The 18,032-nt window shown below is 40.2% G+C and overlaps 1 pseudogene; it reads right to left on the bottom strand.

The window, feature by feature from the left end:
- Positions 1-8,093: 8,093 nt before the first annotated feature.
- Positions 8,094-8,798, bottom strand: LOC124093739 (neurofilament light polypeptide-like; annotated as a pseudogene).
- Positions 8,799-18,032: the final 9,234 nt, after the last annotated feature.

Here is an 18,032-nt window from a genome sequence, read left to right as displayed (position 1 = left end):
TTGGGCTAATGAATGTGGTTCTCAAACCACCATAGAGGGTATTCCATTATCAAAAAACAGACAAGGACCAAGTGTTTACCCACGATATCATGGAGAAAGACATCAGGCTCCATTGCCAAAAAACAGACTGGAGGGCCCAATGCTCCGGGGCCCAAAACCACAAATATACGGGGCAATGGAGGAACCCAGCAGCACCATCAAGGTAGTACCCAGGACGCATTATCCATTAAATCCCTCATCAGACAAACTAGAGGGAGCACAGGGTTGGACATCTGCGCCTCTGCCAGAGCAGTACTAACTCCAGAGATGGGAGTTCAAATCATTCCCACAGGAGTAAAAGGACCTCTTCCCCAAGGAACAGTAGGCTTATTATTGGGACGCAGTTCTTCAACACTAAAAGGACTTATGATAAGTCCTGGGGTAATTTATCCCAATTATGAGGGTGAAATAAAAATTATAGCTAATTCTCCAAGAGGTATATCAGTAATTTCACCAGGAGATAGAATAGCACAGTTATTAATAATACCCAGCCTACATGATAAATTTTCCAGTCGTACTGTAGAAAGAGGTTCCAAGGGATTAGGCTCCACAGGTGTAGATTGGGCTATGCTGTCTTTAAATCTAGATTCTCGCCCCATGCTAAAACTAAATATTCAAGGACATGACTTTAATGGGCTACTGGACACAGGGGCTGACCTTAGCATCATCTCTCATCAAGAATGGCTAAAACACTGGCCATTACAACAAGCCACTCAAACGCTTCGAGGCCTAGGAGTGGCAACTAATCTCCATAGAAGTGCAATGGTATTAGATTGGAAGGATCCTGAAGGATGTGAAGGAACTATACAACCCTATGTATTGGATCATCTTCCTATAAATTTATGGGGACGAGATGTCCTAGATCAATTAGGTTTGACTTTAACAAATAACATCAATCCTAATGCACCCACTACTAGGGCTAGACAAGGCTTTAGGAAAGAAGAAAGTTTAAGAAAACAAGAACAAGGTATGACAGCACCAATTCAAATAGATCAAGAAACAAATAGACATGGATTGGGTTTTCAAAAAGGGCCACTGAGACAATCAAAATTACTTGGAAATCAGAAAGACCAGTGTGGGTTCCTCAGTGGCCCCTGACTCAACAAAAGATACAAATAGCCCATGACCTGGTCAAACAACAATTAGCGGAGGGACATATACAACCTTCCATATCTCCCCATAATACTCCCATTTTTTCATTAAAAAAAAAATCTGGTAAATGGAGATTACTGCAAGATTTAAGAGCCATTAATAATGAGATGGTTATTATGGGACCTGCCCAATCAGGGATTCCCCAATTGTCTGCTTTACCAAAAACCTGGTATGTTTTAGCTATAGATATTAAAGATTGTTTTTTTTTTTTTCAATTCCAATTCATCCCGAGGATAGTCCACATTTTGCATTTACTATCCCTGCACTAAATCATGAAGGTCCTGATCAGAGATATGAATGGAAAGTACTCCCTCAAGGGATGGCTAATAGTCCAACTATGTGTCAAATTTATGTTAACAAAGCAATCCAGCCACTTAGAAATCAAAATCCTGAACTACAAATATTTCACTATATGGATGATGTGTTATTGGCACATAAAGATAAAAACACATTGCTAGAATGTTATGCCACACTTACAAATTTATTAAAAAATATATAATCTAGAGATAGCAATGGATAAAGTACAATTAAATCTTCCAATTAATTATTTAGGGGTTTTATTATCCTCAACCATGGTCCGTCCACCCAAAATTCAAATAAGAGTAGATCAACTCAAATCACTTAACGACTTTCAAAAGTTATTAGGAGACATAAATTGGATAAGGCCTTATCTAGGCATACCAACACGAGATTTGGGACCTTTATTTGATATTCTAAAAGGTCCATCAGATCCAAATTCACCCTGCATGTTGACGCCTGAAGCAAGAAAGGCATTAAAAATCATTGAAACATATATGGAAAATATGCATTTGGATAGAATTGATATAAGTTTGCCTTTATTATTTATTGTACTGCCAACAAAAAATATTCCTACAGGAGTATTCTGGCAAGAAGGTCCATTATTGTGGATACATTTATCTTATTCTCCTAACACTATTCTTACTAGATATCCTGAGGCTGTAGGACAATTAATACTCAAAGGAATAAAAGCAGCCAAGGGAGTGTTTGGGATTTCTCCCAATAAAATTATTACTCCATATACTATGGATCAAATTGATGAGTTAGCTAATGAGTTAAATATTTGGGCAATAATCATGTGTAAATCTAATGTTTCATTTGATAATCACTTACCATCTAATCCTTTGTTGTCTTTTTGGTCTAAGCATCCTGTAGTTTTTCCAAAGATGACAAGAAAAACCCCTATCATGAATGCTCCAAATATATTCACTGATGGGTCAAATAATGGTAGAGCAGCAATAGTTACACCTGATCAAACTTTTACATTTTTAGTACCCAAACAATCAGCTCAAAATGTAGAGCTTAATGCAGTATTACAAGCTTTTATGATGTTTAACGATTCTGTATTTAATTTATTTTCTGATAGTCAGTATGTAGTTAATGCTATAGTATCCCTTGAAGATGCTGGTAGGATTTCCCCTTCCTCTACTGTTTTCTCTTTGTTTTCCACTATACAAAGTCTAATCTGGGACAGAAAAGATCCATTCTTTATAGGACATATCAGGGCACATACAGGATTGCCTGGAGCCCTTAGTTTGGGCAATGAATTAGCAGATAAAGTTACACATGACATACATATTTTCTCCACAATAGAAGAAGCTATAAATTTTCATAAAAGGTTCCATGTCAATGCTAATACTTTACAAAAGCGTTTTAAAATAACTAAAGAACAAGCCCGACATATAATAAAACAATGTCAAAATTGTGTGACCTTTTTACCACAAGTTAATCTTGGAGTCAATCCTAGAGGATTGATACCTAACCATATTTGGCAGATGGACGTCACACACTTGCCAGAATTTGGAAAATTAAAATATTTACATGTTACAGTTGATACTTCTTCCAGATTTCTGATGGGCTCCCTTCATGCTGGAGAAAAAACTAAAGATGTTATAGCTCATTGCTTACAAAATTTTGCCACTGTGGGTGTTCCAAAACAGTTAAAAACTGATAATGGTCCTGGTTATGTGTCCACCTCTTTTAAACAATTTTGCTCATCATTTGGCATTACTCACATAACAGGAATTCCATACAATCCACAAGGACAAGGCATAGTTGAAAGAGCTCATCAAACTATTAAAATGTACTTATTAAAACAAAAGGAGGGAATTGGAAAGGGGTATATATCCCCCAAAGATAAACTTAAAATAACCCTTTTTACTCTAAACTTTTTAAATTTGGATTCATCAGGGCTTAGTGCTGCGGAAAGACATTTGTATCTAAAAAATGTACATAAGCCTAAGGTACTTTGGAAAGATATTCTAACAGGACAGTAGAAAGGTCCTGACCCAGTGATAGTCTGGAGTCAGGGCTCTGTTTGTGTTTTTCCACAGGAAGAACAGCAGCTGATTTGGATTCCAGAGAGACTAACTAAAACAATTTCTACAGACCAAAAGGAAGATGATTTGACTCAAATCCATAACAGCTGATATCCAGAACCCAGCTTGGCTATTCTTACATCTGCAACAGTGATTAGTCAGGATGCTTTTTTCAATATCTATTTTATTATTGCTTTTTCCCACATCATAAAGTTCTATTTTATTTCTGAGCTCATACAGACCTAGGTTAATGTTTTTTCTGATCAGTTTTATTTTTTGACTGTGGAGTTTTTGAACATTGCAATGGAGATTTCACCTAGGTAAAGCTACAAGGCCTTTACTATTGTCTTATGTGTTGTATGTTACGTGTGTACACTTCTGTTTTGTGTTGTATGTCTGTATGTGCGTATGTCCATATATCATATAAGAGGAGCGCTCATGCACATGGATCCAATTTTTTTTTATTATTCACGTGATTTTAATAGTTTAATTTAATTTGGGTAAACAGCTGTTGAAGATTGTTTTAATATATGAACAAATAGAAGGTTAACAGATCTGTTTGTTTACTTTCACCTTTCCTTTTCATTATATTTAATAATTCTGTTCAGGATAATGTAAATTGTTCTAAAAATTGTTTTCTTGGTACCTGTTGAAATGTTACATATTTTTTTTTTTAGCATCATTGTCAAAATTCCTATTTTCATCCCAGTGCCGGTGAAGACAAAGATAAAACCAAACTACAACTTCTTCGAGAGTTATCACAACAAACCGTATAAACTGATACATCAATGATTTATAACTTTTTCAACAAGTAATGCTCAATAAATGAGTCGATTTATTTTGGAAGGATATGGACATATTGATAGATTCCTCTGCTTTGAACTGCTTACAGAACTTGCCTGGACTATGTATCACTTGTATGCTTTGTGATCTATCTGTTGATGCAGCAAATTATGGTAGTGCTAGTGAATCTTTGCTGATGTGTCACCAGTGATGCAATTTTTCCTAGGAGCCCTCAATTGACTTGGTGTCGTGATATTTCTGTATCCTCCTCCCTTCTACTAGTGATGGTCTACTTTGGGGGCCCAACAGAGGTGAGGCAAAGAACCTCACCCCCCCACTGGTGCATAGGCCTATCCACAAGTATGGCTATATGATGGACCGGTAGTCAGTGACGGGTATGATCCAATTGCAGTGATATCAACCTAAGACAGGAGGCTGATGCCTAAAAGTCAGTTTTCCGATGACGGGTAAGAACCATATGTTGAATTGGACAAACCTAACCGGCAAGGTCCCTAGCCAGATTGCTTGTTACTTAAACAGAAGGGGGGAGATGCTAAGAGCCAAGTATATGATGCATGGCATTTTTGGTTGAAAGGTGACGCCAGCTAGCCATTGAGATTATATGATTATGTTAAGATTTGCATTCATATGGATATTGGACTCCTGCTGTTCACCTAGGCCTGCTACGGGACCCCTGGAGAGTTCCCATTGGTTGGGGAAGTACAGTAGGAGGGAGCTCCTGGGGAGGAGCTCTCTCTGGTGTTCCAGGAGGAGGCCGCATGGGTGGATCGAAAAATCTTCCTGGGCGCTTACTGGACATTGGCAGCAGTTTCAAAAAATAAAGTTTGTTCCTGCTTGAGTGGCTCGTGATTTTGTGCCCAGCCAGACTGCGGCAAAGCATGTTTTATATTGTGGAAAAAAGAAACAGTCCCTTTGTCCATAAATAGGGCACTGTCTGGATAAATAATGGTATACCCATCTACAGGATACTTTGCAGCTCCTACATGGAATAAAGTAGTTTTATGTGTACTCACTTTCATAAACTTTTTCCAAATTTTTAGTGATCTTTCAAGATTTGATGCTAGGACTGAGGTAGACATGAATTTAAAAGCAAAATATTTATTATTTGACACCAGGTTTATATTTTTTTTTCTCCATACATACTAAGAATACAGGGAATATATAGAGAAGAAATAGGAAGTGTCCACCATGCTATGGGAACTGAACTGGAATTATTGGGTAGAGGAAATTAGTGACAGGGAGAAATTTGATGTTTTGCATTTTACACTTTATTACTTTGTGCTCTAACATAACAAGAAATCAAAGTGTGTGTGTGTCTGCATGTTTCTAATCTTAAATTCATAATATTAGGCAACCAATCCCTAAATTTGAGCTATAAGAATTTTTGTGGATTTAAGTATTCTTTGATAATTTCCCACTGAGCTAAACTACTGTGGAATGTCCAACCAAGTATGAGAAATTCAATGCATTCTTTAAATAAACCCTTCCTTCTAGCCCAGCTCATCTGGGCATCATAATCCCCATGTAAGCTTTTTAAAAATTAGATTCTAGGGGCTGGGGTTGTTGCTGAATGGTGGACTGCTTACCTAGCATGTGTGGTATGCTGAGTTCAATCCTCAGCACCACATAAAAATAAATAAAGAAATTAGGGAATTAGGGTGTTGTGTCCAATTTATGTATATATATATTTTTTTTAAAAAATTAAATATTATTCTTGGTGACAGATCTGATGACTCAGAATCAGAATGTTTGTGCCTGAGGCTGTTGTCTTACTGTTCAGGAGGAGATGGGATGTGAAGATTATTGATTAGGTAATTATGTGGGACAATTGCACTGAGCCAGGAACAGAAAAGGCAGAGGGGCAGACCTGGCCTGCAGGGTCTTCTCCAAATAAACCTGATGGGGACTCTTGATGGATACAGTCATTCTCCCAGGCTTGGCAATGAACATGTTCCATGTGAAGCTAGCAAGGTACTCCAAGTGCTCAGAGCTCTCAGATTTTTTAGGGCTGTACCTTTATTTGTATTTTCACTAAAACTATTATTTGTTGCACTTGTCTCAGTTTCTGTGTTCTAAACTGGAGGAAGGTGGGGGATGATTAGAAGATCACCAAAAAACTCACCCAGCTTTTGGAATGAAGAACCACCCCCCCTCCTCGAGTTTTATTAGCATAAACACAACAGGATGTAGTGTGTTACTATCTAAGAACCAGGCTTTGCAGAGGCAGACAAGTTAGATTCTAGTCCTGACCCCTCTTTGTGCCAGTTGTGTGACTTATCTGCAAGTTATCTGCAAGGTTCTTGACATCTTTGAACCTCGATTTCTTGATCTGCATAATGGACAATGACTTGCTTTAAATGATGTTTAAGGAAAGATCAGAATTGGCAAAGAGTAGAAGTCAATGAATCAAAGGTCAGCAGCTGTTTATTAGTACCACAACAATTACTAGAGCATGAACTCCTTACAGGTTAGACACAATGTGTGAATATGTGATTTCCCTTTCCTCTTTCCCTACAGTCTACCTAACACTAGTAGAGGGCCACTACCAGGGATTGAACCCTGGTTCTTTCACATGCTGGGCCTGCACACCACCACTGAGCTGTGCCTTCAGATACCCCCCCCCAAAAAAAAAACAGATATACATGATATACACATAGATATAGATATAGATAGATATAGATAGTCTACAGATCTGCAATTCTGTCTACTACAGGTTGTCCTGGTTCCCATCCCTCCTGGAGTGCAAGAGTTCAAATCTTTTTGCATGTGCAAGATGCTTTTCCTAATCTAAGTCCATTCTTAGGACTGCTTGTAACATTTACTTGTTCCCTCATTAACAATGAGCTAAATAAAATCTTTGGCACATGCTCATTTTCTATCTGTAAGACAGCCATGAATTTCTTTTCTTTTGAAAGGCATCTTTTAATATTGCTGCTACTTCTTTACCAAAGAAGTGGATTTCTGTAGAAGGCAGACACCTTGCCTGAATCTCCCTCTCAGGGTCAGATGGAGTTGGACAGCATTAGCGTTAATATCTTGTCCTTGGGTAGACAGAAAAGCTCCCTAGGAGTCCGGCTTCAAGTCCTGTGCCAAGAATCTGCGGTGACAAAGAGGAAAGCACTTCTCTCAGAGAAATGGGCTCATAAGGAACCTCTGGACCCCCGGGGCAGCCTCCTAGGGCTACAAGTCTTCCCCAAAGCCCCTCCTGTGCAAGAACACCCTTCCTCCCTGGGGTGGCGCCCTGGCTGGAACCTAGAGATTAGGTCTTTGGGGTCTCTGAGATCCGCGAGGTGCCACAGGGCCTCTGGAGGGGAAGAGTGTTTTGGAGCCAGAAAGCCCCAAGCCGCCCAGGAATTTTGGCTCATACTTGGAGCATTTCCTCCTGGGCCGGCCTGGCGCTCTCCTGGGGAGGGCGGCCTCCAGCAAACTGGGCGCTGACATTTGCCAGGCCAGCATCATGGGGCTCCTGCTCTGCGCTCAGGCTGGGCTCGCCCTGCTCCGTGCCAAGGGCGCCTTGGCGGGTGGGTGGGACCGGGGGCGCGAGCAGGGAACCCAGGGAGACCGCGGATGGCAAGATAGGAATGATAGACAGAGGCAAAGAAAGAGGGGGAGGAGAGAGAGAGAGAGAGAGAGAGAGAGAGAGAGAGAGAGAGAGAGAGAGAGAGAGAGAGAGACTGAAGGGGAGATACAGTGGTAAGAAAATAGAGGTAGAGAAGGTTGGAGAAATGAAGATAAGAACAAGTTCTAAAGGAGAGAGGGAGCCTAAAAAGAGAGAAGGAAAGGCTGAGACACAATGAGGCTTTGGAGATTCAGAAAAGCGATTTTGTCAATCAGGCTGTGGATATGCTTTTGGACCTCAGCGCGGGCCAGCTCTGCCTCCTCTGTGCCCAAATGCGCCTCCATCAGGCAGCCCTCGGCGTCCTCGCGGCTCAGCACCTCCTCTTCCTAGCATGCTTGCAGGTTACACAGTCTCCTCCAGCCCTTCGTGCTCGCCCTGGAGCGCCTGCTTCTCTTTGGTAGTGTCCCCACGTCAGGCGCAGGTGGCTAATCTCCTGCTCCTACAGCGCCCGGAAGCGGGACGGCTGCGAATGTTTCTGGCACAGCACCAGCAGCTCGGCTTCCAGCAGCTTGTTCAGCTGCTCCAGCTCCTGCACGCGCTGGTGAAGCTGGCGAAGCGGTCTTTGAGGTCCTGGAGCTTCACCTTCTCCTGAGTGCGGATGGACTTGAGATCGTTGCTAATGGCGGCTACCTGGCTCAGGTCTAGGTTCTCCAGGCTGTGCATCAAGGAGCCGGAACTGGACGAGTAGCTGCGGCGCACGGAGAGCCAGGAGGACACCAGGGTCGAGTAGTTAGAGTAAGCAGAGCGCGCCGTGCGGTGGGCACTGCACACGCTGGAGATGTGCACCCACTGAGTCTCCACATAGCGCAGCTTGTAGGAGGTCTAGGCTCACAGCTAAAGGAACTCATGCTGGCGGCCAGCAGAGATGGGGGCCTGGAGAGGAGGAAGGATGGGGGAGAAAGGGAAAGCAAAGGATGGATGGCTGAGTGCCTATTATTTATTTATTTATTTATTTATTTATTTATTTATTTATTTATTTTTACTTAACAGATTGCCATAGTTTGGACTTGAGAGTCCCCCAAAGGCCAAGGTGTTCAAGAATTGTTCCCCTGGGTGGTGCTGTTGGGAAATGATGAATGTTCAGAGGTGGGGCCTAGGGGAAAGTTGTTGGGTCATTGGGGGTGTGCTCTCAGAGGCAAGTGATTTTTGGTTTTATTTTACTCATTTATTTATATTCGGTACTGAGAATCCAACTGGTGCCTCTAGCACACATGCTAGGCAAGTGCTACCACTGATCCACAACCCAGGACTAAGGTGAGTGGTTTTGTTTCAATACATGCTGTCACCATGAAGTGCAGTCTTTCTCCTGGCCCAAATAGGTTTGCCACGGTTTCTTTTATGTGGGCAAAATGTTCTTTGCATATCTTCATTGGACCTGGCTGGCCAGGCTATGTCTTTCAAGAATAGTAGACTTTAGAGCTTTGAATTTAAGTTTGTCTTGTGACTTTCATCAACCAATAAAATATAAATAGATTGTAATGTGTGTAATAATGAGAAAGATTTATCATCTATTAGGCAATTTCTTTTCTTTTTAAATTTATGAATAACCCTTTTATTGCATTGATGAATTTAATGTAATGTTTGGAGTTATTTATTACCATGGCACTAGTTAGACAAAAATGACCAATCTACAAAACTTCTGTTGTATTTTAAAACTGTATCATACAATTGAGTCTTTGAAAATGTTTATTAAATTTCTAGATATACATTTATTATAATAGCATCTGAGAATCCTTTTGTCAATTGAAATATACTTTTTGTAAAACTTAAAGGAAAATCCATTTCCTTATTGAAATGTTTCAAGAGGCTTGTTCTCTTATCAGGCTCAAAAATGAAGAGGTACAACCCAAGATCCACACCACATCCAGGATCATGGAAAGGCATTTGCTCTGGTGCTTACATCATGTGCAGAAACTGATTTAGGGTTGTGAAATAAAACATGGGGGAAGCCATTGGTTTTGCCTAGGCTCTTAAATAGAATAAACAGACCAAATCAACATGGAGTCCCATCCCAGTAGCTGAGTGCTATGGATCTCAAATGGCCCTAAAGGCCATAGGCTGCAGGTTGGATTGCCAGGCTGTGGTACCAAGGGGAGGTGGGAGAAACATCAGGAGGCAACTTCAGGTAGAAACACATTGGAGAGCATTAGGTCTTTGGGATTGTGTGCTTAAAGGGAATGTTGGGATCCTGACCTTTCTTCTCTGGTCTCTTTTTGCTTCCTGGCTACCATGATGTGACAAGTTTTATTCAACCACTTGCTCACCATGATGTTCAGCTTTACCACCGGGCCAAAGGTATGAGACCAAGGGATCATGGACTGAAACCTCTGAAACTCCTTTGAAGTTGGTTAAGTCAAGTATTTTGTCACAGCAATGGGAAGTTAGCACTGAGCTTCAGTTCATGTGGAAACTTTTAAACCACTTCAGCTGTAAACAATTAAATTGTCTTTAAACCTCACTTCTGTTTCCTATAAATGCTGCCTGTTTATGTTATTGCCCACTGTTCTTAGATTCTGTTCTGATTCTGAAGGCTACCTGATTTACAAATCATTTTTGTTAGGTTCTTAAATAAACTCATTTTGAATTAATCTCATCTAAGATATTCTTCCACCTCATTCAGGCATCCATTTAGGGAAAGGGCATTGTCACTTTTTTCATACCAAATCATTCACTGGAATTTTACTTGATGGGGAAAAGAAGGGCAGGGACTCACATTCCACAAGCCAACATAATGAACTAGAGTTCTCCTGCATGCACACTAAAAGAAGGGTGTTAGCCCCTGCTCAGTAGGGGGGCTTCACTAAACCCAAGTCAGAGCCATGGTGCAGCACCTGGGTCTTTTCTGCAAATCAATCTTTGAGAGCAACTCATCACTTTCAACAAAATTTGGGCAGCAGACTGCAAGGTCAACCTCAAATTGTTTGTGAACCAAAAGCAATTCAATGATGCTCAGTCACAATCATGGGACATCATGGCACTCTGCAAAAGGCAGGCCATTTTGGTTTATTATTCCCAGCTTACTTTGCCATTTTTAGAGGGCACTTCATTTTTCTTTCAAGTACTGTCTATTGAGAGCAGATGTGTTCTTTTATAGCTGTGTCCATATTACATGAAAAAAGACAAAATTCCATGGATGTCAGTGTGGTCCTGAGGGGCAGTCCTATCCACCATTCAAGTGTTTATTTATAGATGAATGGATGAAGAAGATAGGTGATAGATGGATAGATGTATTTCACATGTGTCTAAGTAAATTAATAACCTTTTGGAAAAAACTTTATATTTTATTGTTGTTCTCTTTCTATGTATCTGATTACGCTTTATAGAACTCAGTTTGACTTTTTAATAATTGCATATTGGACATGTAAATGGGCAGATTCCTCATGAGACACTTTGTTATGGCATAGCTGAGAAATGTGAACCTGGCTTTTCCTATGACTGCATTTCAACCACTGTTGTCATGACCCACCAACCATGAAGTGAAGGAAGAGGAAAAAGCTACATGACTCTGGGCACAGTGGTGCTTGAATGTAATCCCAGCAGCTCAGGAGAATGTGGCAGTAGAATCACCAAGGACAAAGCCTACTTCAGCAACTTAGCAAGACCTTAAGGGGAAAAACAACAACAACAACAACAACAACAACAACAAAACAGTAAACATAATCTGTTGGTGTTGTGGCTCAATGTTTAAGAACCCAATTTTCCAAAAATACATATATAAAGTAGTTCAAAATCTACTTGGTGCAATTGTAAATTGATGGGAATACCAGTGAAATTCCATGTGGGAGTTTGTTTTGAACACATCCTATCTGAGCCAAATGATGACACAATTTTTAAAGATTAATCCTTTATTCACCTGAGAATTCTGCATCTACCTGGCTTCCTCTTGGACAGGAGAGGATTTAGAAAGGATCCTGCATCTCTGGAGCACACATACTTTTAAGTAGGGGTCATAGGTGACCAGGAATGGCCGAGTCCCCTTGTCAGCCTCCCCATGTATCATGTGTTCCTGTTCCTAATGCTTCCCTGACCCTGGGGATCTTGGTCCACTGCTGGAGCTGGATGGAGCCCTTCAGATACACCTGGCAAAGTAAGTATCATTGTTTGTGACCAGAAACAAACTTCTTCCTCTGGGTCTGTGAGAAATTTCAACTGCCCTACTGGGAATTCAGTCCCACCTCCTGCCAGAAACCATGCTCTGACATTGCTCTGCAGTGTGGGAAATTCCACATAAGATCAGCAAGTGAAGCCTGATTGTGCCTTGCTCTGCTAAATCCACAGGGTTCCTGAAAGTGAATGGTGCCAGCTTCTTCCTGCTAAGGCTTTGTCCTTGCTTTAGTAGGAGATCACCAGACAGTGACTTGTCCAAAGGGACCAGGACAGAACTTGACAGGCAAGAACTGCAACTTGTTTCTTGCACTCCAGCTCCTCAGTTCTCAGGGGCAAGAGCTGGCAGGGAAGCCCTCATGGAGTCACTGAGGTAACCCCCATTGTGTGCTGATGACTTTGCAGAGGCCCATAAAGACCTGGACACCAACTCACAACATGTGCTGACCACCAACATGTTCCAGCTTGGACACCTAAGACTGAGTCCAGAGCCACCTCCTGGGAGTCACAGATGCCTTTTGACAAAACACCACCCAGCCCCAGAGAGACCCCCTGATGGAAACAAGCCCTGAGACTTTGCACTGCCCCCACCCGGACAGACCTCAGAGCCTGTCATTGAAGCAGGCCTGTGAAATCAACCAGGGCAATAGAACATACACACTGCCAACATATAACATGGGAATAACACTCAGCTACACTTGCTCTAGCCCTGAAATTTACCAGCATATTTGAAACAACTTTATGACAGTAAATTTTCCATCTTTCACCAATATATTCTTGGGAAAATTCAACTTCCCAAAAATAATTCAGGGAAAACCAGTTGGAATCATTAAAAAATACAGAATCAGTAGAGATATCTTCCTATAATGGAAAGGTCAGACTTAGTCACTGGAAAATCCAAACATTTCCTAAAGGAATACATGTAAATCTGCACAAAATTTTTGAGATTAATTAAAGAGGTGACACACCTGATACTAAGGCTTGAAAATAGTTCTGGCAAAAACCTGGATATGAGGGCTGGGATTGTAGCACAGTAGTAGAGCTCTTGCCTACCATGTGTGAGACACCAAGTTCAGTTCTCAGCACCACAAAAATAAAAAATAAATAAAGATCTATCAGCAACTAAAAACAATAAAAAACTGAGTAAGAGGTAATTCCTGAAAATAGGTGCAAAATTTTTAATTGAAATATTAGGGAACTTAATCTAGCCATACATAAATAGGATGCATGTTTCATGAGCTCCTCTGGTTTCTCAATGAACACTATGTTATTAAGGAAAAAAGTCTATGCAGATCAATATATGACTAGCATATATTCTAGCATTCAATGAAAACAGCATTTCAAAATTCAAAATAAAAAAGACAGTGAAGGCATAAAGAAACTCTATTAAAGGCTGCGTTCTGGCTCAGTGGTAGAGTGCTGGCCTAGCATGTGTGAGGCATTGGGTTGGATCCTTAGAACCACTTTAAAAAATAGGAAAAAAAAAAAACTTGGTAAATATTTTTTCATAATGTTGGAGAAAAAAATTATTTCCTCCATTTCCAAATGCAACTTTCTCTATTTACTGTATACAAATCTGGTTCATATTTTTGTGTTTTCACTAGGTGACTGCATATGTGTGTATCCATGAACAATAATTACCATTTCACCCCTTTTCACTTTCACAATTATCACAGTACAATCTGATTTTTAAACTTGATATTTCACTAGACAATGTATCTTACAACACTCTCAAAATAATGTATGTCTTTTCAATTATTTTTAACTGTGCTATACTAATAGCTTAGATTTTAAATGTCTCTTAAAGCTGCATGTGGTAAAGGTTTAGTCCCCAGTGGTGACACTGGGACATAATGGAACATTTAAGAGGTGGGGCCTAGTGGAAGAGCTTTAGGTCTTTGTAGGAAGGCCCCCAAGGGAATTGTGGGGCCCTGTCCCCTTCCTTTTTCTCCCTATAACTGTCTTTTCATGTGGTTGACAGTTTTATTCTACCATGATGTGCTGTCTACCCACAGGCACAAAGCAATGGGGCCAACTAAACAGAGACTGAAACCTCCAAAACCATGAGCCAATCCTGGCAAGGTACACAACACCTATAATTGCAGCAACTTAAGTCAGGAGGGTCCCAAGCTCAAGGCCAGCCTCAGCAACTTACTGAGATCATGCCTTTAAAAATAGAGGGCTGGTAAATAGACTAGTGGAGAGGACACCTGGATTCAATCCACAGACCACACACACCAAAAAAAAAAAAGGTCAAAATAAGCCTCATCACAGGTATTAGATATAGTGGTGGGAAACTGACTAAAATTGCTAACTTGATTATTTCATGTGAGCCTTCTTATCTAGGGACTCAGTGTTCTGTAAGAAAGCATAGCATTTTTCTGTGGAAACATCTAGAAATAGAATTGCAAGGCATCTTCTGCAACTTCAATATAAATTCCAAGTGACCATACAAAGTGATTGATTGTGCAAATAACACATTCCCCTGGTTGAAGTGTTGCTATTTCCCCACCTGTTTTCAGCATCATTATATAAAGGAAGATATGTATAAAATGAAGATGGGTACATTACATGTCTTGGATATTCATACAAAGCATGCATTATTGTGTCACTTAATATTATTTTATAATTTCACACTTAAATGTGAGAAGCATGGCAAACATAGGACATGAGACTCTTCACAATGGTCCCAAGAGGGTGGGCAAAGGGCAATGACCATAAGTGCAAGCTTTCTTCACTACTACTGGTGTTGCTTAATGATCATAACCGGTATACACTGTTCTGTAATTAAATATTATGACAGCAAAATGGGAAGAGCTGACAAAGAGTTGTCTAGCCTTGGTCTACTTCTACACAAAATACCCCAGGAGTCAACTGGGAATTCAGGAAGAGCACCTCCACTCCTCCACCGGCACTGTGTGAATGGTGCCCCCTAGTGGTTTGAGGGATGTAGCCTGCAGAGCTGTGTTGGCAGGAGATGGAGAGACAGGAAACTCTCTGGATGACTTCATGGTGCTTCATATCCTAAAGCTCAAAATTATGAAAATGATTTCAAAATGGGAAGTTCAAGATACTGTCTTCTTCAAAGTTTTTCTCAAAAACTCAGATCAACAGTATCTGAATGCTCACCTAGACATGCTCAGATATCATTGACACTCTGCCCAAAAGGCTCTGACAGAGAACTGAGTTCCATTTGTGGAGGAAACGTGCACTGCATCAGAGAACATGAGGCCTCCCCATTCCTTAGGCAACCTGCACCCTACTGTTGTAGAAAGGAGGGCATCTTCTGCCCTAAGTCCCCATGCTTCTGGGACATTAGAAGTGAGTCCTGAAGTGGCAGCTTCTCTCGGTATTCCTGGGGCTGTTGCAGCTGTGGATTATAATGAACCCTGTCACTCTGCTGCTTTCGTTCACATAGCCAGTACTGACCAGAGAGCTCCTGGTTCTGTTGATACTGTGTCTTTCCCTGCACCCTATCAACATAGGTCTTTGTAGACAAAGGACATAAGACATATCAACATAGGACATAGGCAAGGTACTGCTCTGCTGGCTTTCTTCTGTCATGAATGTGGCCCTCTCAAAATGCTGCAGAGATCAAGCAGGATGACTGCAGATGGTTTGACTGAAACTGGGAGAAGTTTCACTTCCTGTAGCCCCTTCACCCTGTGAAGCACAACTTGGCTGTTTTCTAATGCCTTTGGAACACAGAGTCACATGAGCCATCCTCTTCACTGGGAAGTCCCCAGGCCTCCATAGGAAAGAAGCCAACTCCTTCCAGTGGAGCCTTTTGGGGGAAGATGTGTTCAGTGGCACTGTTGTCATAATTCATCTGGACAATCTGGTGGCCTAAAATGGGATGACCTTGGACAGGGAAATCATGTCATCTTCTAGTGACAAACATTCTCTCTTTCTCTCCACATCATAGTCTAGATCTTTTATTTTGAAACCAAACCTAAAAAGAAAGAAATTATTTTCAGACACATATTTTATTTTAAACCTTGGTTTCAGCATTATCACCAACTTGCTTATTTACCTGGAATATACACCAAAAAAGGCAATCCTTCCTGGGCTGAATCATGGAGGTTATTGTGCAGGTAATAAATGGTGAACAATTGCCAACTCCCAACTTCCTCAGAATCTGCAGTATCCCTTCTATCCATGTGAACCCAGGCTTCTCAAAGTCTTCCAGCAACCTCTCTGCAATCTCTTCAATTAGACTGAGCAGACCCCCAGCTACCCTATGCACATTCCCACAGCTTTTTGATTTTTCTCAAGTTGTCCCATCAACACACGACTTCATGTATTGTAAGATTATTCTTAAATGTATTGCATATAAAAGTCATGAACAGAAAAAAAGTTTGTAAATATTAGACAGTGTGTTATAGGTGTGATCTTAATAATTGCACAGAAGAACTCTAGTCTACATTTTTTTTTCTCCTGCATCAACTGAGGATAATTGCAATGCCAGCCATAATCCCCAAAGCTTTGAGTCATGTGTTTAAAAATGACAAAATGCTTTTTAGACTATGCAACCTTATTATCTAGGGTTGTAGAGGGCCATAGGCAAGAGTGTCTGGAAGCCCTTTGATATTTAATCACTCCTGGAACACATCTCCAAACTCAGAATGGATTTAGGTAAATATCTAGAAGAATCTTTGATCCACACTTAAGTATAGTTACAATTTTAACCATCCTAACAAAACTGGTACCTCTAAACACATGTTCTCATTTTGTCTTCCAATATAATTAGACACAATGAAATAAGGTGCTAGCATCCATAATTTGTCAATGAATACAGATCAGTTGGCAGGTCTGTTACAAAAAGTTGAAGCCAAAAGGAAGGTGCTCCCTTTCTCATATCCAGATCTCCTAGGATCCTCTCCCTGAGCATGCTTGCTTCTGGATCACATGGGCCCATTCTAAACAGTTACACTGTTTTTCAAACAAATTTCTCTCCCAGTCATTATCTTTTGTTCAGATTTTCTACTGATTTGTACAGCATCATTGATTTACAGGACCTTTGAAATGTTTCCAGTTCATGGAACTTTTATAACACAATAACACCATAGCTTACAGAGAATTTGCTATTCTTTTATTTTGCTACAATGTCCTTATATTCCCTTATTTTCTCTAAGAAAATGTCATCCTAGTCTCAAGCAACCAATATTTTTAATAACCGATGAATAATGATAGAAGAGAGATATATGGAAACCTGATTCAGTGTATATTAGTGCAATCTCAATACAATAAAACTTTGTGAATCTTCAATAATAATTAAAAAAAATAGCATATCAGAAATCCCCAAAACAAAATATTGGCTCATGTAACAAATGGCTACAAAATACCTACTAATACTATGAGGTGCCACATGTTGGTGAACCAAATCCTTTCTCCTGCATCTTAGGGGATCACCTCTTGGAGGTTTGATTGGCATACTTAACAGATCTCAAGTAAAAACTTCTAATATCTCCATCAAAAATTGATCAGACAAATTATAGAGTCCTCCTTAACTCCTCTCACAGAATACCCAACATCTCTGCAGACTAACAATTAAACCTTTAAAATATTCAATCTTTCTAGTTCTGTGTAATTTCACAGCCAGCACCATGATAAAAATCCAGCAGGATTCCTATTCTGTATAATTACAGAGCATCTTAATTGGTGTTTACTCTAATACTTGCCTCACAATATTTGATTTTTTCATAACAGTGATATGATACATTCACAGCCATACTGAAATAAATATTTGACAAAGGTCAACAATATCCTATATGAAGAAATGACATGAAATATTTTCAAAGAAAAATTTGTATATTCTGTGTCATGTAAAAAATATGTTCTTCCAAATTTTTGGATTTGACTTACATTGATTTCACATATATGGCAATGCATTTGCTTAGTAGCTCTTTTCTGATTCAAAAATCTGGGGATGGATTCTGTACAAATGATCAATTAAGAATCTCTAAATCATTTATTCC

Source organism: Marmota monax, unplaced genomic scaffold, assembly GCF_021218885.2.
Source record: "Marmota monax isolate L192 unplaced genomic scaffold, Marmota_monax_Labrador192_F-V1.1 WCK01_AAM20220418_F8-fsc00888, whole genome shotgun sequence".
In the NCBI taxonomy this organism is placed as follows: domain Eukaryota; kingdom Metazoa; phylum Chordata; class Mammalia; order Rodentia; family Sciuridae; genus Marmota; species Marmota monax.
Note: the sequence above shows the minus strand (reverse complement) of the source record. Positions and strands in the feature narration are given on the sequence as shown.